General features: G+C 41.7%; 1 pseudogene; it reads left to right on the forward strand.

Moving 5' to 3' along the window:
* LOC138759896 (dynein axonemal heavy chain 11-like) overlaps positions 1-23,365 on the forward strand; it is a 119,850-nt pseudogene that overhangs the window by 43,628 nt on the left and 52,857 nt on the right.

Consider the following 23,365-nt stretch of genomic DNA (forward strand, 5'->3'; position numbering starts at 1 on the left):
CGGCAGCACCAGGACCCCGGGCCTCCATTGGCGGCGGCAGCACCAGGACCCCGGGCCTCCATTGGCGGCGGCAGCACCAGGACCCCGGGCCTCCATTGGCGGCGGCAGCACCAGGACCCCGGGCCTCCATTGGTGTCGGCAGCACCAGGACCCCGGGCCACCATTGGCGCACGGCAGCATCAGGACCCTGGGTCTCCATTGGCGGCGGCAGCACCAGGACCCCGGGCCTCCATTGGCGGCGGCAGCACCAGGACCCCGGGCCTCCATTGGCGGCGGCAGCACCAGGACCCCGGGCCTCCATTGGCGGCGGCAGCACCAGGACCCCGGGCCTCCATTGGCGGCGGCAGCACCAGGACCCCGGGCCTCCATTGGCGGCGGCAGCACCAGGACCCCGGGCCTCCATTGGCGGCGGCAGCACCAGGACCCCGGGCCTCCATTGGCGGCGGCAGCACCAGGACCCCGGGCCTCCATTGGCGGCGGCAGCACCAGGACCCCGGGCCTCCATTGGCGGCGGCAGCACCAGGACCCCGGGCCTCCATTGGCGGCGGCAGCGTCAGGACCCCGGGCCTCCATTGGCGGCGACAGCACCAGGACCCCGGGCCTCCATTGGCGGTGGCTCCACCTGGACCCCAGGCCTCCATTGGTGACTTCAGGGGTTTTTATGAGACACTAAAGGCTGTGTACGGCCCCTCACCCCAAGTCCCAAGCCCTCTGCGCAGCTCAGATGGCATAGTCCTCCTCAGCGACAAGATCTCCATCCTCAATCAATGGTCAGAACACTTCCAATCCCTTTTCAGTGCCAACTGCTCAGTCCAAGAATCCGCCCTGCTCCAGCTCCCTCACCAACCCTTGAGGCTAGAGCTGGATGAGGTCCTTACTCGGGAAGAGACCTATAAGGCAATTGAACAACTGAAAAATGGCAAAGCAGCAAGTATGGATGGAATCCCCCCCCCAGAGGTCTGGAAGGCTGGCGGCAAAGCTCTGCATACCAAACTGCATGAGTTTTTCATGCTCTGCTGGGACCAAGGAAAGCTGCCTCAGGACCTTCGTAATGCCATCATCATCACCCTGTACAAAAACAAATGCTCGAAATCAGACTGCTCAAACTACATGGAAAAATCATGCTGCTCTCCATTGCAGGCAAAATCTTCGCTAGGATTCTCCTTAATAGACTAATACCTAGTGTCGCCGAAAATGTCCTCCCAGAATCACAGTGTGGCTTTCGCACAAACAGAGGAACTACTGACATGGTCTTTGCCCTCAGACAGCTCCAAGAAAAGTGCAGAGAACAAAACAAAGTACTCTACATCACCTTTGTTGGCCTCACCAAAGCATTTGAAACCGTGAGCAGGAAAGGGCTTTGGCAAATACTAGAGCGCCTCGGATGCCCCTCCAAGTTACTCAACATGGTTATCCAACTGCACGAAAACCAACAAGGTCGGGTCAGATACAGCAATGAGCTCTCCGAACCCTTCTCCATTGACAACGGCGTGAAGCAAGGCTGTGTCCTCGCACCAACCCTCTTTTCAATCTTCTTCAGCATGCTGGTGAAACAAGCCATGAAAGACCTCAACAATGAAGACGGTGTTTACATCCGGTACTGCACGGATGGCAGTCTCTTCAATCTGAGGCGCCTGCAAGCTCACACCAAGACACAAGAGCAACTTGTCCGTGAACTACTCTTTGCAGATGATGCCGCTTTAGTTGCCCATTCAAATCCAGCTCTCCAGCGCATGATGTCCTGTTTTGCGGAAACTGCCAAAATGTTTGGCCTGGAAGTCAACCTGAAGAAAACTGAGGTCCGCCATCAGCCAGCTCCCCACCATGACCACCAGCACCCCCACATCTCCATCAGGTACATTGAACTCTAAACGGTCAACCAGTTTACCTATCTCGGCTGCACCATTTCATCTGATGCAAGAATCGACAAAGAGATAGACAACAGACTCGCCAAGGCAAATAGCGCCTTTGGAAGACTACACAAAAGAGTCTGGAAAAACAATCACCTGAAGAAACACACAAAGATCAGCGTGTACAGAGCCGTTGTCATACCTACGCTCCTGTTCGGCTCTGAATCATGGGTCCTCTACCGGCATCACCTACGGCTCCTAGAGCGCTTCCATCAGCGCTGTCTCCGCTCCATCCTCAACATTCATTGGAATTACTTCATCACCAACATCGAAGTACTCGAGCTGGTAGAGTCCACAAGTATCGAATCCATGCTGCTGAAGACCCAAATGCGCTGGGTGGGTCACGTCTCCAGAATGGAGGACCATCGCCTTCCCAAGATTGTGTTCGATGGTGAGCTCTCCACTGGCCACCGAGACAGAGGTGCACCAAAGAAGAGGTACCGCCAGTGGGCTGATATTGCCTCCAACCGTGCATCTTGGCACCTCACAGTTCAGCGGGCAGCAACCTCCTTTGAAGAAGACCACAGAGCCCACCTCACTGACAAAAGACAAAGGAGGAAAAACCCAACACCCAACCCCAACCCACCAATTTTCCCTTGCAACCGCTGCAACCGTGCCTGCCTGTCCCGCATTGGACTTGTCAGTCACCAACGAGCCTGCAGCAGACGTGGACATACCCCTCCATAAATCTTCATCCGCAAAGCCAAGCCAAAGAAATAAAGCGTGATGGCAGAGCAACAAAATATCATTATAATTCTCTTTGGGTAGAAGCAATACAAGATGCAATAGCTTTGAAGCAGAAAGAATGTGAAGACAACTTTTTCAAAGCTGAATCTGCCCTGGCGGCAGCTACTACTGCTCTAAATCCCTTGAACAAGGAAAGGTCAACAACAAATGGAATGTTAGGTTTTCACTCAAAGAACATACAAGTCACAGAAATGGCCTGCTCCACATTTTCAATATGTATCATTATTGCAGCATCTGTGCCTCCAGTTCCAGAACTTTGAATTGTTTTTGACACTATGGTTGTGATAGGCAGATCACATTTTGACACTAGATCTGATTCAACAAGATCCTATCCTCTTTTGTTGAATTATAGAACATTCTTGCACAAAGGGGCAGCACGTTTGGCGTAGCGGTTAGCATAACGCCTTTGCAGTGCCAGTGATCGGGATCAAGGTCTGTAAGGAGTTGGTATATTCTCTTTGTGTCTGTGTGTTTTCCGTAGTGGCTCGGGTTTCCTCCAACCTTTCGAAACATACTGGTGGTATAGGTTAATTGGGTGTAAATTGGGTGGCATGGGTTCGTGGGCCGAAATGGCCTGTTACCATGTCTAACTTTAATTTTTTTTTAAAGTGCAAGAGTAGCAATATCTTACAGAGGCCATATCAACAAGCTGCTTGTCATCCTTATCTGGGTACATATTATTGCTCTCTCTCCATCAGTACTAGATCAATGTCCCAGTATTCTCTTCCTGCTACTGGCAAAATGGCTCATCAACTCAGTAACCAGGATTGAACTCACCACCATTCTGTCAGTCTGCTGGGGGTGAGCTTTAAATGTAGGCTTGTCTGTATTGCTCAGATTTTTTTAAAAGGTATGAATCTATGGTAATAATTCTCAGGAATAATTGAGCTTAAGATCAAGTACAATTTGTTACACTTTGTGTAGACTTGCATTTATTAAAAAAATACAATTTTCTGTCACTCTTCTACTTCAGATGAACTTGATAGAGTTGAAAACTTTCCCCAACCTTCCTGTGGCAATCACAAGTGTCACAGCAGCAGTAATGGTGCTATTGGCTTCCAAAGGCAGAGGGCCTAAAGTCAGAAGTTGGAAGGCTTCAAAGGATTTCATGGAAAGGGTAGGATAATTTACCATTTAAAAATTTGATGTCAATAGTAGGATTTTAGATTTTAAAAGTTTTAAAACAATAGCTAGGCAGCTCAGTAAGGGAAGAGAATTAAGAAAGCGCAGAGATGCTATGGGAAAAGAAAAGATGTCAACTTCCTGAAATAATTAGTATGAACAAATAGTAATGGAGAAATGAATCAATCTGAATGTAGAGATAAGGTCCTGGAGATTTTTTGAATAAGTTGACAAAATTATTTCCAAAACATCAGCAATTCTGAAATTGTCCACTTGAATTGGAAAATTGGCTCTCTAATTTCATAATTTGAGAAATGTAGATTGAAAAACGAAGTTCTCTTCGTCACACAACAATTTTGGCAAAGTAACTCAAATGTTGGCATTGCTGAAAAAATAACCGAAGACATGGATTAAGAGTGAATTGGTCAAAAAGAGCAGGAATGGGTTTGTAGTTGTTAATAAGGATATGAATGGTATATGGATGTCTTAATGACATTTGATACGGTTCTACAAGAGAGATCATTGTATACATAAAAAAGAATAGAAGCACACAAAATTGGAGGCCTACACAAGCAAGGCTTCTCAACTCTTGCTCCATTTAATTGATGACTACTTTAGTGCTGCCTTATGCATTCATAATGACCTCATAACTTTGTCCACTTTGCTGCTAACTTCCACCCCTTTATACATGGTCTTCTAATTAATAACGTAAATCAAATTATATCATATACATATCACACAAAAATTGTAAATCAGAAGTATAACCAAAATTATTTACATATTCCATTCAAAACATTGAATTCTATAATTATATTAAGTTAATCCATTCCTCTTAATATAGCCATAATTAATGTTGAATAGAAAATGGATAAGATACAATTAAGATTCCCTCATATAAATAAAGGGATTTTAAGCTTCTCAGATATTTTCGTCTTATTCTGTGATACGATCAATAGTAATGATCCACAGTTAAACCCATTTTTACCTAGATCACGGTCCATCTTTAGCAACACACTCCCCTTTCTTGATCTCTCTGTCTCCATCTGAGGAGACCAACTCTTGACGGATGTTTTCTACAAACTCACCAACTCCACTGTCCTCATCCAGATATCCTCCATTACCCAGACATCTGCCCTGGCCCCCTCAGCCCCCACGCACAACATGGACAGGATTGTCCTCACCTACCACCCCACCAGTCTCCGCATCTAACATTTCATCCTCTGCCATTTCTGCCATCTGCTATACGATCCCACCATCAGACACATCTTTCCCTCTCCATTCCCTCCGTGTCTCCCTCATCTACTCCTCCTTGGCACCGGTCCCTTTGACCACGGGAAGTACTACACCTCCTCCCTCACCATCATTCAAGGACCCAAACAGTCCTTCCAATAAAGCATCATTTCACTTGTGAATCTGCAGGGGTCATCTACTACATCTGGTGCTCCTGTCGTGGTCTCCTCTACATTGGAGAGACTAGATGGAGACTGGGAGATTGCTTCATTGACCACTTTGTCTCTGTCTGCCGCAATAGCGGGGATTTCCCAGTGACAACCTATTTCAATACTCTGGCCCATTCCCAAGCTGACATTCCCATTCCCTCATGCATTGCCAGACTGAGACCACCCGCAAAGTTGAGGAACAGCACCTCATCTTCTGTATAGGCAACCTCCAACCAGTTGGCATTGACATTGATTTCTCCAGTTTCCATTACTTCCCCCCCATCTTGATCTTTTTTCTGACTCCTTTCCTCGAGCTCTGCATTCACAGAGCCATGTCCTTTGCTAATTCAATTCTCTCCTCTCCTCCTATCCATGTCCATTTGTCAACCTTTGTCTTTGGACTGCGTTCCTCCCCTGCTTTTTTTTTCCTTCTCAGCTTTTTTATTCAGGCATGTGTCTGCTTTTCCCTCGTATCTTAAGAAAGGGGTCAGGCTGGAAATGGTTATGTATCTTTACCTCCTGTGGATGCTGCAAGACCTGCTGATTTCCTCTTGCATTTCTGCGTTTTTACTACAATCACAGTTTTTCAGCAGTCTTTTGGGTTTCACTTTACATTCCTTCATTTGTCAATGTGTGATCAGTAAAGTTTCATAGGGATCTGTCCAGATGTTTTTCATTGTATTATTACAGAGTTCTGTGTTGTGTATTGACCTATGTTTAAAAAGTGACAGTTTTTGCCTTTATGAGCCAAGGTGAAGGTGAACTGCTGAAAGGGTTGGAGACGGACTGGGCATGTGCAGAAAATGATCTAATAATTTCTGGACTTAGATGATAAACCACCACTGGGTGGTGCTGTGGAGTGGAAGAAGGCCTAGAGCATCTGTCATAGTCTGGAAGACAGTTTAGAATGTTGGGATTTCAAAAAGGGATGAACATTCCGAAGGCAGCAAGAAGGATCCGGACCAGTTGTTCCTCTCTCTGCAAGCAACATGAGACAACTTCGGATTTTGTGCTCTCTCTCTCTCAAAGATCTTTTGGCTTCAGTTTACCAAACAAACTGAATTTTGTTTATGATCTTTGCTTCGGTTGAGATCGAAGTTTTGTGAATCTTGTGTGTTTTCTGTTTGTTTTGTGTCAAGTATTTTTCTGTGGGCTGGTTGTAAATATAACTTAGACTTTAATTGCATATGTTATATTTAGGCTGGGGAATTTATTAGTTTTACACTGTTATAGAAATTTGCATAGTAACCAGTGGGCATTGTTATAAAAGGGGGTATTTTTAATTAAAGTTGGAAGGTGAATTTTTTGTTAATAAAGTACCCCTGTGTGATAGGTCTTTTTTGTGGTGACTGGTTTGATCTTGTAACAGTATCAATATATTGTTGTGGATAGCAATTGCTATAAAATCAAATATCACTCATTATGTGTGTGTGCAGAGAAAAACTGGCCTTAATGCCACATTCACATTTATCTAAAGATCTTGAAATTGGGATGTCCATCTTTTAATAAAGTGACATTGTGTAGATTGAATGAGTTAAACCCCAACCTGTTATTTCACAGTCACACTGCCATCTGTGTAACAGACAGCGGCAATACCATTAATCTGACAGGGCCAAGGAGATGATCAAAGGGATATGGAGAGAATTGTGTAAAATATGGAAGGGAATTGTGAAGAATAAGGACAGAAAGGGAAATATGGTAGGGAAAGGCTCGCAGCATTCACCCTTCATTTCCCCTCCTCCTCACCTTGTCCATTTGCTGGGCTGACTGCACCCAATAGCAAATGAGGTCCTGAAGCTATGCATTTGCCAACAACATCAGAACCATTGATTGATGGAGTTAAGCAAGAAAATGTGCAGATGCTGGGTTTGAGTGCAATGCACAAAAGTGCTGGAGAAACCAGTCAGATCATGCAGGATCCATAGGAAGTAAAAGGCAATTAACAATTTGGGCTGGGCCCTTCACCACGATTTTGTACAATAGGTAGACCTGCTGTGTTCTGCAGCACTTTTGTGTAATACACCTAGATTGATGTCGTTCTCAATTCACAAAAGCATTGATCTTTATTGAAGCTGCAGGTAGAAGGATCTTCATGGAAGTAAGAACTGCGTGAATTATTTTTAACGTATTAAAACACATCAGGGTGCACATCAAATGGGATAGACTCAGAACAGATCTGAATGCTCTAAACTCTGTATCCATGAGGAACTACAGTCCATCAACAACAGCAGAAATGTAACCTGCCAAACTCTTCATATTGCTCACTCTTCCAATTTATTCAGAATAAAGAAGGGCTTGTTAAAAGCAGCATCAAACATACCAAAAAAAAACACTAAGGTGTAAGACTAATAAAGTTGCAATGCTGGAATGAATATAAGTATGTGAGATAATAAACAATAGACATAGCTAAGCAGTCTGGTAATTGTTGAATCAAAGCAAAGCACTGCAATCTTACAACATTCAATGTTTAATAGTGTTGGACAATGTGGAGGAGAGGCTCCACGAATGTCCTCGCTCTCACTGATGGCAGGGCCCTGTATAGTGATGAGAAGGCTGAAACATTTTCAACAGTGTTCAGCCAGAAGTGCCAAATAGATGATCCATCTTGGCTTCTTCCTGACAATCATTGTCTCTGGTCAATTTGATTAACCAAGTGATTTTAAGAAATGACTGAGAGTGCATAATATGGCATCGTAACTGTAATACTTAAAATATTGTGCTCCATAATACATTTTTTTTGCTACAGCTAAGGCTATCATAATAAATCTTTTTTGTGCTCCATCCAAATTGAGTCCAAGTTCTTTACTTCTTGTATTACTTAGAAGGAAGATCTCTGGATTTTTTGGTATGTTGCTTTTTGTGATTTTATTTAATACCTGGTTTAGATCTTCCCAAAACATTTTCCACTTTCTCACATGCCCAAATTGCATGTACTGTTGTTCCTGTTTCCTTCTTACAGCGAAAACATCTGTCTGATACTGTTGGGTCCCATTTATTTAACTTTTGGGGCATGGTGTATAGCCTGTATAACCAATTATATTGTATCATGTGTTTATTGTATTTCTCATATTTCCGGAGCATAGCTTTTCCCTTGTTTCATTCTTTATCTTTGTTTAAATCTTGTTCCCATTTTTGTTTGGGTTTACAGCTTGTTTCCTCGTTCTCTTTCTCTTGCAGTTTGATGTAAATGTTTGTTATAAATCTTTTAATTATCATTGTGTCTGTAATCACATACTCAAAATTGCTTCCTTCTGGTAACCTCAGCCTGCTTCCCAATTTGTTCTTCAAGTAGGTTTTCAGTTGGTGGTATTCAAACATTGTACCATGAGTTATACCATATTTGTCCTTCATTTGTTCAAAAGATAATAATTTATTTCCCGAAAAACAATTTTCTATTCTTTTGATCCCTTTTCTCTCCCATTCTCTAAAGGAAAGGTTATCTATTGTGAAAGGGATTAGTTGATTTTGCATCATATTATGTCAACCTGGAAATTAGAAGATAGCCTGAGAATACAGCAATGGTACATAGAAATGAATAAATGTATTCCATTGGAAAAAATAACGTATAATTTAAGAAATAACATCACAGTATTCGAACAAATTTGGGAACCGTACATGGAACACAACAGAGAAGTCCTACCGCGGACCTCCACCGCCTAAAATGACAGAAGAAGAAGACAAAATGAACTGACCCAGTATGTAAAAGTAGAAGACACAAATTTCTTCTTTATTTTCATTGTGTAATGACATTGTTTAATGTATCATATATGTTGAATGTTGAGTGAGTGGGATGGGGGGGGGTGAAGGAGGGAGGGAAGGGAGGGGGGAAAAGGGGAGAAAATGACACTGTGTTTATTCAAGAGGGAAATGTTTGTGTGTATTTTGGTCAGTATGGTTCATAGTGTGAAAAAAAAACATTAAAAAAAAATATATATATATTGTGCTCCAGAAGCAGCTGTGCCTCTAGCCAAGCAGTAGCAGTTACAATACTGACATCCTCCTCCTCATATGGAATATTGCCTTGGTATGTCCCATTCTCAAAATTGAGACATAAAACTTAACTGAGGGAGTTTTAATAGGCATGTGAAAAAGAACAGAGTAACAAGGGCAAATGTGAAATCCTTCGAGACAAAATTTAGAATGGGCAATAATGAAATGGAAGAGGTATTAATTAATTGCTTTATTTGTAGTTTTGCACAAGACGTATCAGTCACACTAACCAATCTAGGTTCTCGCTTTTTCTCATTGTAGTAATGATATCTGTGAGTTTTGCTATTTCCCTCAGGTTGACGACTTCCTCCAAACTTTCATAAATTATGACAAAGAGCATATTCCTGAAAAGTCTTTGAAGATCATAAAGGAGCAGAATCGACATCACCCAGACCTCAATCTCGATCTGATTCGTTCCAAATCATTTGCATCACCGAGTCTCTGTTCATGGGTCATTAATATCAACAAGTTCTATGAGGTGAGAAATATTTAATTAGAGAATTGAAATTTTATTACATTAATATAAAAATTTTCACAAAAATGTTAAGCTATTTTAAGTTCATTTTTTTTAGTGTCTGATTCTTTTACTCTTTTCGATCTGTACAATCGTCAGCTAAGGAAGAAGTTAAGCTATATAAATTCATTTTACTTTTTTTAATCAACAATAAACATTTTTAAAGCATTTGAGTACATTGCAATAAATAGATGATATAATTTTAGAAATTCCTCTAGAATTCAGTGGTTCTCGACCTTTTACTTTCCTCTCACATACCACTTTAATTAATCCCTATGCCATCGGTGCTCTGTGATTAGTAAGGGATTGCTTAAGGTGGTAGGTGAGTGGGAAGGGAAGGTTGAGAATCACTATTCTAGGCCCAATTGTTACTGAAATATTTTGCTTGAGAAAAATTGTCATTGGGCCATTTCCTTTGGAGTTATGAAACTGTGCACATAATGAGTCAATGAGGTACGATTAAAACAGTGGTTTTCAAACTTTTCTTTCCACCCACATACCACTTTAAGTTTTTTTTTCTTTGGCTTGGCTTCGCGGACGAAGATTTATGGAGGGGGTAAAAAGTCCACGTCAGCTGCAGGCTCGTTTGTGGCTGACAAGTCCGATGCGGGACAGGCAGACACGGTTGCAGCGGTTGCAGGGGAAAATTGGTTGGTTGGGGTTGGGTGTTGGGTTTTTTCTCCTTTGCCTTTTGTCAGTGAGGTGGGCTCTGCGGTCTTCTTCAAAGGAGGTTGCTGCCCGCCAAACTGTGAGGCGCCAAGATGCACGGTTTGAGGCGTTATCAGCCCACTGGCGGTGGTCAATGTGGCAGGCACCAAGAGATTTCTTTAGGCAGTCCTTGTACCTTTTCTTTGGTGCACCTCTGTCACGGTGGCCAGTGGAGAGCTCGCCATATAACAGGATCTTGGGAAGGCGATGGTCCTCCATTCTGGAGACGTGACCCATCCAGCGCAGCTGGATCTTCAGCAGCGTGGACTCGATGCTGTCGACCTCTGCTATCTCGAGTACTTCGACGTTAGGGATGAAAGCGCTCCAATGGATGTTGAGGATGGAGCGGAGACAACGCTGGTGGAAGCGTTCTAGGAGCCGTAGGTGGTGCAGGTAGAGGACCCATGATTCGGAGCCGAACAGGAGTGTGGGTATGACAACGGCTCTGTATACGCTTATCTTTGTGAGGTTTTTCAGTTGGTTGTTTTTCCAGACTCTTTTGTGTAGTCTTCCAAAGGCGCTATTTGCCTTGGCGAGTCTGTTGTCTATCTTATTGTCGATCTTTGCATCTGATGAAATGGTGCAGCCGAGAATCCCTTACTAATCACAGAGCATCAATGGCATAGAATTACTTAAAGTGGTATGTGAGTGAAAAAAACATTTCTCTAGATCCAGGATTGGAAACTGAAAAAAAAAATTGTTCCATTATTCAAAGGAGGAAAATAACCTACTGCAGACAAATAATCTTTTAACTAGTTCTGAGTAAATAGTAGGAATCTGCCTCTAGATCCAGGATTAGTATGCAGAAAGGTGTCAATTAGCAAAAAAAATTGGATTTCAGTGAGCTTGTGAATGCAGAGCTGGGGGAAAGGAGATGGGCAAAGGGGAAGGCAAATACATTTTTTACATAGAACTTACGTAATTGCAGGAATGACCAAAACTCCAAATATCCGTATCACACTGCGAGTTTAGACAGAAAACCTGAAGTGAGGTATTTAAGGAGGCTGGATATCCTATTCATAAGCCCATTGTTCACAGATCATCTGCAGTTCAGTTTAGATTGCAGGTAATCCGTGAAAATAAGTAGGAGTTGAGGAGGTAAAATGTCGGAATGAGAATGAGTCCTTATTCCCGTTCCAATCTTTTTACACAGCCTGCATTCAGCGGCTGTGTAAAAACATAAGAGAGATGGAGTGAGACGAAAAGAGACATCGGGATAAATGGGAGGGGGCAATGAAAAACTGACAAACCCATTAAATTGCTGGTCTGAAAATTAATTGGGGCAAAGGCATACCAAGAGAATAATTGAATTGGTGCCATATAAATTAAAATCGTTAAGTGTCGTCTCCATCTGCCTGAAGAAAAACAAACTGAATTTTAAAAAATTATTTTGCCTTTTTTATATGATAAGCTTATGATGTGCTAATCTTTGAAAATGGGTAAATGTAGTTAATATGCAGAGTGCTTAAGTAATGGTGGAGTTGAATGATAGTTTTGTTCCTTTTTTAAAAAGTAAATTAAAAGTTGCTATTTGCACTTTATTATTTTTGCAAGGTATACTGCGCTGATGAACCAAAGTGTCATGCTCTCACACAAGTAAATACTGAGTTGGTAACAGCCACCAAAAAGCTGGGAATCATCAAAATAAACATTCAGTAAGTACTTAAGAATAAAATAATATTCAGATAAGATTTTTTTTTTAATTTAGACATATAGCATGGTAACAGGCTTTTTGGCCCATGCCATGCCGCCTAATTTACACCCAATTAACCTGGTACATTTCGAATGGTGGGTAGAAACTGGAGCCCCTGGGGAAAACCATGCAGCCACGGAGAAAATGTACAAACTCCTTACAGACAGCACAGGATTCGAACCCCAGTTTCAATCGCTGGTGCTGTAAAGGTGTTGCGCTAACCACTATGCCAACCTTGCTGCCCTAAATCCAAAAATAAAGCAAAGATTAAGTCATTCACGTCTACTCAACTCATTATCCATATCTGTGGGCTCAAAGGAGGATCCAATGTGAGACCCATGTTCTTCTATTGTTTTTGAAGAAGTGGGGAAGTGGGTAATTTGTTTCTTCCTTCCTACTATTATTTAAGCAGAGATTTTCTTTGTTTCTGGCAAATAAACCAGATGTGCTCAATACGCTCCTGCATAGTGTTCAGTCATGAACCAAGGATTCCTAATGATCATTTCAAGGAGCCCTTAAGGATGAGAACAAATTCTGTGTCAAGTTGATCACCTCTTCCCCTGAAGTATCTTGAAATGGAATGTTTACTTTTGAAGTCTGGTGTCTGGCAAACTAACAATGTCACCTGCTAATTGGAGTTAACAGAATATAATTAGGCCCTCAATGCAGGGAGAGGGCATTGATATCTGTTTGCTTACCCAGGAGGATTTAGCAAAGTCGGCATTAATGGTATTGCCCCAATGTTTTGAAATTAAACACGAAATCTGCATACACTGGGGTCGAGTGCATTACGCAGGAGTGCTGGAGAAATTCGGTAGGCACCACCGCATCCATAGAAAGCAAAAGGCAGTCGACTCCTGAAGAAGGGCTCAGTCTCAAAATCTCAACATCCTTTTGCATTCCACGGATGCTGTGTGACCTGAATTTCTCCAGCTGTTTTGAAGTGTCATAGGACATCCATGATTCTCAAGGGCAACCTGATAAAACAATGAGCTTTGTGTTTTCATATTTATTGTCAGAATACATGTGTACAATCTTGCAACCTGGCCAGAAATCTAATTACTACTTAAAGTAAGCTGTACTCAAGAAGAAGAAAATGTACACAAAAGAAAGAAGCATAAACAAACTTGGCAAATGTAGAAAAATAAATATACTGCTATAAATAATGAGGAAAATAAGAGTCCTTAAATGATTCTCTGATTGAGTCTTGTTTAGGAGTCTAAATGCTAGCAACTATACCTGAACCCAGATGTATGGATCCTATGGCATCTGTACCTCTTTCTTTATGGCAGCAGTAAGAACAGAGCATGTCCTGAGCGGTGTGGGTCCTTAATGATTGCTGCTGTCCTCCAACCGCAACAGTTCATGTAGGTGTTCTCGATGGTGGGGAGAGTTTTGCCTGTGATGTACTGGGCTGTGTTCCTTCCTTTTGCAAGGCTTACCACTCAGACGTATATGTGCTCCCATACCAGGCCATGATGCAGCCGTCCAGCCCACTTTCCACTACACATCTGCAGAAGTTTGTTAAGGTTTTTGATGACATACTAAACCTCCAGAAACTCCTGGTATAGTAGAGGCACTGACATGCTTTCTTCACAATGGCATTAGTGTGGTGGGATCAGGACAGGTCCTCTGAAATGGTAACTACCAAGAATTAAAATTTGCTCACCCAATGATCACTGGATCATACACATTTGGTTTTCCTTTCCAGTAGTTTACAATCAGCTCCTTGGTCTTGGTGATATTGAGTGCGAGGTTGTTGTTACCATTCAGCTAAGTTTTCAATCTCCCTCCTGAATGCTGACTCATTGCCCTTTCGCACGGCCCACCATGGTATCATCAACAAACTTGTTTATGTCGTGATTTGCGAAAACAATTAGATGATAGTAAATTTCGTCATTGGAGATTGCCTCAATTGAGAGGTGGCTTTTGAGAATCAGCAAGTGGTTCATGACCTTGGGGTCTCATCGTTGATCAGAAGACAGTGTTGTGAAGCAAGAGCAGCTTGGTATAAGATTCTTATTTCATAGATGTCGGGTGTGAAGCCCATCCTTGTGCATTAGTGAAGAGTTGACTACAACTTGCCTCACATTCAGTTGCTAAGTAGAATGCAGCATGAGTGTCTGCTTGTTCAAAGGGTAGACTCCAAATAATCAACTAGAATGGTATTGTACTGCAGACAATCATTTGTTTAACACTAGTAATGAATAAATGCTGGCAAGAGAAATTTATTTGTATTTTCAGAGTAATGTTGAGGAACAGTAATCCTTAATTTACAGATGGTTACACTGATAAACAATGAATATGTCTGCTTCACAATCTAAGGATTGCATAGTTATAATTATTGTCATTCTCCACAGATAATCACAGGTCGTCAGTTTCACCATCAAAGTCTTGATGACTAAATTAGTTCAGATATGTCTGAGTCATGGTTATTTTTAGCTTTGCATACAAAAGTATGATTAACAAAAATTTTTACTTTTACATATTGGAATTAATTTTTCTTTTGCGTACTATGGGAGATTATTGTTCATAAACCAAGATCTGCTTCTGCTATTTCCAAACCAGAGTACAGATCATCAACCTGGTTGGGTGGTGCCAGAACAACAGTCTTGCCCTCAGTGTCACAAGACCAAGGAGCATCATAACTTTTAAGTTTCTGGCAACCCACATATTGGAAGACCTCGGTTGGAGCCAGCATATTGAGGCAACAGTGAAGAAGGCACTTTCTAAGAAGCCTGAGGAGATTTGGGATGTTGTCGAACTTCGACAGGTGTACTGACTGGTTGCATCGTGTCCTGGTTTGGGAATCCAAGTGCCCAGGAAAGCAGAAAACTGTAGAAAGTAGCAAACTTAGCCAAGTCCATCACAGGTTCTGATGTCCCATCCATTGAAGACATTTTTGCAAAGTGCTGCCTCAAAAAGGCAGGCAGCACTATAAAGGACCCCCATCACCATAGTCACAACGTCTTATTGCTCCTACCTTCGGGAAGAAGGTTCAGAAGCCTGAAGTCCAGCACCTCCAGGTTCAAGAACAGTTTTTCTCCAACAACTCTTGACTCTTGAACCTACCTTTACTAACCAGCATCATTTGGGAATTTGCCTTCCACTGCTGTTCCTTGAGCAGAAATGAAGTTTCCTATTGAATAGAAACAAACAGGTTGAGCAAGCATGGAGATCTGCAAGATTTGTTTTTTTATGGTGAATGTGCCGTTGAGGGCAAACACAGTACATTGCTTGTATTGTGAACCATCTTTAATGAGTACCAGGATAAGAGAGTCCAATGTTATAGCAGTTGAATAAGAAGAATTTCCCCTTCCAAAATTTAGAATTTTACTATCAAAAATTCTGAGATACACAGTAAAACTGTGCTTTCTCTTTCTATCGGGTTGAATTTTATTTTATTTTCAGCTTTGCATTTATGCATGCTCATGCAGATGATGTAGCTTTGTATTACAGAGAATTGTAATATGGATGTTTATCTGAGAACCCAACCCCATTCCATAACACTAAGTGCCTGATATTCCAGCTGCAATCTTGATGCCTTCATTTCTGTGAGACATTGATGTGCTTCAGATACCAAACGGGCTGCCCACTGGTCACAGATATTCCTGTTTGTCATCCAACCATGATGGCGTGCATATGTTAAGAGCCATAGACATCATAGAAAGCGCTGCTTAGTTCAATTTAGACACACAGTAAAGTACAGGCACTTCTGGCATTTCAGGACCAATTCATGATGTATATTGCGTACCGTAATTCTTTTTAATGCTGCCTGTTCTCTCCTGCGGCCCACTGTCCTGCTCTGTCTTGGCGGTCTGCTGCCCACTCTCTCCAATGGCCCGTTGTTCCACTCTGTCCCAGAGGTCCATTGCCTGCTCTCTCTTGATGTGGGCTACTATCCCTAATCCTAGATTTGACACTAGGTATGCCAGATTGTGAGCAAGCTGGTCTGTGGGTTTGTCCTCGGTTTGAACAGTCTGAAGCCCTCCGCCCCACTCCCCTCACTGACAGTCTGCCACCAGCCCTCAACAATAGGTAGCAGTGATTACTTAAGGTGGTGTGTGAGTGGAAAGAAAAAATTTGAAATCCACATCTGTGGATCAATACTTGCAGTAGATTTTCCCATGCTCTTTTATAAATTGTGCGTGTATGTCTTAATAAATTGTGCATGATTTTTCCCCATATTCTTTTATACATTGTGCATATGTATATTTTATTCCTGCTATGATTTTCCCATACTCTTCTGTTAATTGTGTGTTAATAAAAATAATGTTTGATAGCAAAGCCTTGAGTCCAGACTTGTCTCTCACAGACATGACATTTCCTCAACACAACAATGACCAGTGTGGGGACCAACAGCTTTACTGTTAGGGTTGCTCACCATTATCAACCTAATTTCAATCTGGCATATAAAACCAGGGGAATATCTTTAAGCCTTTTTTGGGGGGGAAAAACAAGTAGGTCTCTTTTTCTTTGGCTTGGCTTCGCGGACGAATATTTATGGAGGGGGTAAAAGTCCACGTCAGCTGCAGGCTCGTTTGTGGCTGACAAGTCCGATGCGGGACAGGCAGACACGGTTGCAGCGGCTGCAGGGGAAAAATGGTTGGTTGGGGTTGGGTGTTGGGTTTTTCCTCTTTTGCCTTTTGTCAGTGAGGTGGGCTCTGCGGTCTTCTTCAAAGGAGGTTGCTGCCCGCCAAACTGTGAGGCGCCAATATGCACGGTTTGAGGCGATATCAGCCCACTGGCGGTGGTCAATGTGGCAGGCACCAAGAGATTTCTTTAGGCAGTCCTTGTATCTTTTCTGTGGTGCACCTCTGTCACGGTGGCCAGTGGAGAGCTCGCCATATAACACGATCTTGGAAAGGCGATGGTCCTCCATTCTGGAGACGTGACCCACCCAGCGCAGCGTGGACTCGATGCTGTCGACCTCTGTCATCTCGAGTACTTCGACGTTAGGGATGAAAGCGCTCCAATGGATGTTGAGGATGGAGCGGAGACAACGGCGGCCCCGATATGGGCAGGAGCAAGGGGGAGACGGCGGTCCCGGCCTCGGTCGAGTGAGGCAGGTGGAGGCCCCGATCCGGGCAGAGAGTGGGAGGCGGCGGCCCCAGTCCGGGCACAGGGAGAGCAGCAGCGGCCCCGGCCCCGGTCCGGGCGAAGGGAAACAAGTAGGTCTAATGTGCCGTCAAATACTGAATGTTATACGTGACACTACATGCAGACATCAACGCTGTTGAGTTACACGTCCTGCCCATTTAGTTCGTGGAATATGTGTTAAAAAGGCACATTGACCCAGAAAAATTATGGCTTTGTTTGTTTCAGTGTGAATGACCAATGCCTGCATGTGGTGGGTCTTCATTACAGAAATATCGTGGGATTGCTGTGTTTAAAAAAATAAAATAAAATAAAATAAAATAAAACAACAAAAAACCATACTTATCAAATAATTATTTATTGACTGAAATGCCACCCTCTGGGCAGAATTCAAGAATAAAAGCCAAAACAAAATAAATCTTCCAAATCAAATTTCCATATTACATTCAATATTAAATTAATTTCCCTCTGTGAATTATCATGGTGTCTATCATTCCGAGTGTTTTACATGTCTCGGTGAGACTATGCAGTCTCTTACATAGCCCACAATATTGCCTTTTGTGAATAATTCAGTGCAATGACACATTTTGGAGGCATCTTCCTGCTTTTCAATATATCCAGCAGCAGTTCAGTTGCAGGGTTGTGGTTAAAGCAGATGACATATTTAGAAAAATTATTGTAAAATTCAGAGACACGATGGCTATTATTTCTCTGCCTGAGATTATAATGGACATCGATAAATTCAATAGTATTGTAAAAAAAAATTTTAAACCATGCTTCTATTTATTTTGTCTAGGATTTACCACGTTACAATTTAATCTGCCCTCCACTGAAGTAGAAACCAGATTTTTAAAGTAGATAATATCCATTGAACAAATATTAAACAGGAAATAGGTCTTTTTCTAGAATGGGTTTATGGGAATTGGTGACCTTGGAGTAATCTTGTTGGTCTTTAGCCTTGTATCTACATAATTGAGATCACTACAGCACTCCCTGAAAGACAAAATGCCAACTGCCTTTGTTTCTAATTTCTTAACTTTGGTCATTTTGAAATTAAGTCATGAGTATAATTCATGAAGTTAACGTACAGTTTAACTGTACTCAGTTAAAATTAGTCACTGCAAAAGAAGGGTATGAATGTGATCTCATATTCTAATTTCTTTGATCAATGTTGTAATTTAAAAGATGAGATCTAAAGTTTCAATCTCTAAATAGCAATGAGTGCAATCATTCCTTCAATGGCAAGTTAAAATTGTTCTTTTTTGTACACAACACTTTATTTTCTTTTTGCATGTACAGGATCTAGATGTTCATTTATGCTGACTTTACAAAGTGCTACAGCAGAAAGGATACAAGGTCAAGATTATGTAAATCAGACCAACAGGACAATTGAACTGGCAAACAGGTTTGTTGAGAGACTTGAGGTAAGATAATATCTTCGGCCATAATGTGAAAAATAAAAATTAAAAAAAGAAAGAGCTGCAAGACTAAAGACTAACAAGATTACTCCAAGGTCACCAATTCCCATAAACCCATTCTAGAAAAGGACCCATTTCCTGTTTAATGTTTGTCTAATGAATATTATCTACTTTAAAGACATTTATTGGATGGTTATTGGGATGCGCACCACATTGGAAGGCATTATATGTGTGGCATTTCAAATTTTCCTGAGAATAGTGGGAATTAATTGTATTACCCTAGATTTTAAATAGGTTGTCGAATTAGGCAGGCAGGGTTAAAGACAAACTCGCCTGACCTGGGCAGCATGAGGACCTCGTAATTTTAAGATCAAGCTAATTGGTAGAGCTGCTGATCCTCCTTGTCTTAAGTCAGCAGGAAGTGATGGATAGCCAATGGACCAGAGCCAAATTATGTGGCAGGAGGTTGTGGGCCAGCACCATCAGAAAGATTGAGAGTACTTAGATATATCTTGTAGTTGGTGGTGAGGTGGGCCTGGGGCACTGGAGGCCAAACCTTGCAAGACCCAGAAGAGGACACCCATGGCACAGAAAGGTAATGTGGGGAAAATAAAAGTTTATCCTCTTTTAATATCTGCATGTGGTGGTAAGTCTGAAACCAGTCTGCCACTCATGGCACCTGCTGAAATTGCAGCAGTGAGCAGACAAAGAACATCCATGGGCAGAAATAGTTAGTCAACCGTTTGGGTGTGGACCCTTTCTGTAATTCCAGCTTTTGTGTTCCTCAATCAGCCTTGTTCAACAATAACCATTTGGTGACCTTGTCACTTGTTTTCCCAGAATAAGGTGAAGTTGGAGGCATTAACATTGAACCAAAGGAGATTTTTCAACATTCAGTCAAAGTTTTGTCCAGTGAAGCACAATGGATGTTTTATTTCAGTACCGGCATTTGCAGGAATGCACTTTTGTTTCTATTTATCTGCATCAAGAGGTGTGGAAAGATACGAACTGAAACTAATAAATCTTGATCTGGTCTATTGCTAGAAAAAAAAACGGACCTGAATGTGCAAACCCCTTTCAGCATCGATATTTATGTGAGTCTTGTGTCTCTGTACCTTGAGGAGAAACTTGCATTATGCTTGATGACAAAACTTCAAATTAATTTTACAGCCTCTGCCCTCTTTATAGGAGTGAATTATATTGAAGTCAAAACTAATCTGTACATGCTTGGTATTACATATGCACCAATCAGGCTTGGTGACAAAAATCCCATGCTGAGTATGGGTATGCAAGAGATTTCATTTGTAGTCAGCATTATTAATTATAAATGCAATAATTTTGCGTGAAATTTGATGGAGGTATAGTCACATTCTGTTCAGTGTACATTATTTACAGAATAACACAATTTGAACACTGATAAATTTAATAATGTTTCTAATTTGTTTAGATTAGAATGGCAGACTACTAATGGCTCAGAACATTAATTATGGTGCTAGTATGAAAGACATTGTGCATTTAAAGCCTTTCAATGATTCTAAGACAGATGATTTTGTCTATATATCACAGCAAAGCATTTGGTTAATAAATCACATGGAAAGAACCTAGTATATATTTAATCATTAACTTACTCCCAGGCCGAACAGCTGCTGAAAATTAGGAAGGGTCACCTTAGACTAAATGACATTATGTGTAATCTATAACACATTAGGATGAAATTATAGTGATTTTTAACTGTCGGAAAATTTATTGCAAGACATGAAATAGCTCCTAAACCCTTGTTGCAAAAGTGTCATCAGTGATAAATTAAGTAAAGATGGTGCAGTATTAAAATTGTTGCTGCTCTAAATAGAGTCGAAATTAATGAACAGTGAATATTTTCATGAAACTTTCAATGCCATGTGCAAGATCAACGAGGTACCTTATTGGTTGTCACCATCGATAGAGATGAAGAGGATAATTTAACTAAAATATTTGTTTTATAAATTCCTTCACAACAGGATTGAATATTGTGTTGAGTAATTTTCTATGGAGCTAAATATGCAATTAAATCTGTTTGTTTCATGGTGTTGCATATATTTACCCTTTTTCTCCAGACATTTTGTTTGAATCACAATAGTTATTTTTCAGGTTTTTGCGCATATATCTAGAATCTATGCTGCAAAGCTGTAAACTATAATTTCATAAAACAAAATAGTTGTAAATAAAATAGTTTTGTTTATAAATGTAACATTGAAAACTTTGACTGCATATTACATTGAGGTCTGAGCAAAACAAAAAAGATAGGTGCCTGTTATGACTTTTACACAGCCGCTGAGAAGTGGGAAATTTGCGCTAAGTTCCCACAATGAAGGCTGTGCCAAAAGGTCAGGACGGAAATTAGTAGCTAACTTCCATCCCAACATTTTTATTGCAGGAGCCCTAGACATTTTTATGGGGTGCCTGCAGTCTCAACTGAACTGCAGGCAGTCCGCAAAAATGTGTTAATGAACACAACGTTCCTGATGACGCGTTCAGCTCATGATGGGCAACACGGGAATTTTAAATCTGCAGCAAGCCAAGGAGATGTTCTGTTCCATTTTAAGAATTTTGATTGAGTTTAACATATAAACTTAAATAGAAAATTTTAAGAAAAGCACTTAACATGTCATCTCATATAGACACAAATACATACACACAAAAACGAATGGAACTACATGAAACAGTTCTGTTAAGGTTTGTTCACATAATGCTAACCATACATGCCAACACCTTTAACATGATCCGTGGATCTTCTTCCTGAAGGCTTTTTTTGACACAGTTAATGATGACGTTGATGTAGTGACGCTGTGCTTCGGACGTATTTTCGAGTCAACGACAACTCATGCCCACCCTCCGACAATCACCACTATCCAGAAGGTCCGTGTAAATGTGCTTCCTGTGTGAATGGCCACTCCAGCAGTAAGTATGTGTAACAGGTCTGCATAGGGTGTAGAAGAGACAACTTTATAGAATTGTTTTCCAGCATTTATTTGCTCCTTTTAAGAAGACAAAATAATAGAACCATCATTGTTTTCTGGGTTTTCTTCCTTTTTTGCTCTTTTGCTCCCTTAGCAAGGTAACAGCAATGTGTGAAACAGGAAGGGAGGGCTTAGGGGGTGCACAAGAGGTGTGCACCACCAAACTAATTTCCACTGGAAATATTAAAATGACAGTGAATACAAGTAACTCATTGAAATAAAATTCACAAATACAGAAATTATTAAAACCCATTTTAACTCTGTTACACCCCCCCCCACCACTGAATTTTTCTGAATATGAGCTTCTAATACACAAAATGCACCAAAAAAAATCACTACAACTGACAATTTGCAAAGGGTCAGTATAAAGAAGATCGACATCAGTGGTATCCCATAAGGATGAAGTGGTATGAGGGCAGCATTGATTCATCACCCAACAAATGGTAATAGGGTGGCTTGTACACTCCACACGACCCCAAAACCTGTGTAGTGCAGGCCTATGACTGTTTAACTTCTCAACCCATAGGCTATCTGATTAATGTTTTCATCATCAGGAGCCTGAAACACAGATTTGCAACCAGCCTCAAGATTGGGCTTGTCCTGAACAACATCCTGCCTTAACATGGTTTGTATGAATCTGTTCACAGGATTGAGTAGGTGACTAGATCTTCACCTGACCTTTGGGGTTGGCTGTCTCCTGTGTGCCAGAACATTCATGGCTGTCACAGAACTACAGGATGAACTGTCATGTGACTCCCAGGTGAGACTGAGGCATCCTAGAGGTCAGATATCAGCAACATCTGGTCCTGACAGACTTGGTACAGACAACTGTGTAATCCAATCTATGGTTGAGAGGAGAACAGGCTCCGGAGCAGTCAGGGGACCCTGTTCCCCCTTCCATAGTCACAGATGAATTTTTGTCACTGACAGCATCAAGGCTTTCACGAGTGAAATAAAAAGTCTCAGTCTCCCTCTCAAACAAGGTCTCTTCTGCCTCTCTCACGTCATCAGTTCCTGAGGCTGAGGATTCTGTAACAGGCAAGGTCGGGCATTTCATGTGTCCCCCATAGGGAGGAAATTGGCCAGCATTGTTAGGTTCCTGTGGGCCAACCTCACCTGTCCAGTGATTGTGTAATGGATCTTGTATGTGTCTCTGTGTTCATGTCCACCATAATGCAGATGGTTGATTCCCATCGGTCAGCAAGTTTCTTCTTACCTCTTTCCTTCCTGTTGGCCAAGAGCTCTCTGTCACAAATTCCAATTTTGGATCCCTTATCCTTCTTGCTCTACAGCTGAGCATGTCTACTCTGCTCTTTTGCCGCATGGTGCTGGGCAATCACCATTGCTTCTTTTAGATCATTAGTGAGTCATGCCATGTACTTTTCATAGCTTGTCACATCAGAGTCACGGAAGACAGTACGAAAGAGGACATCAATAGGTAGGCGGGAAACCTGGCCAAACATGAGGTAAAAAGGGAGTGTATCCTGTTGTCTCATAGGCCATGCAGTTATACATGAATGTCAGAGTTTGCATTTGTCGTGGCCATTCAGCTTTCTATTCAGAAGGCAATGCACGGATCATGCCACCCAAGGTCCGATTAAATCGATCTCTGCTCCTGTTTCTCATTGGATGGTAAGGAGTTGTGTGTGATTTCCTGATACCTGAGACCCTCTCAAATTTAGCACCTTGGTCACTATGGATCCTTTCTGGGAAACCAAGAACACAGAAATC

This window comes from Narcine bancroftii, chromosome 1 (assembly GCF_036971445.1).
Source record: "Narcine bancroftii isolate sNarBan1 chromosome 1, sNarBan1.hap1, whole genome shotgun sequence".
Classification (NCBI taxonomy): domain Eukaryota; kingdom Metazoa; phylum Chordata; class Chondrichthyes; order Torpediniformes; family Narcinidae; genus Narcine; species Narcine bancroftii.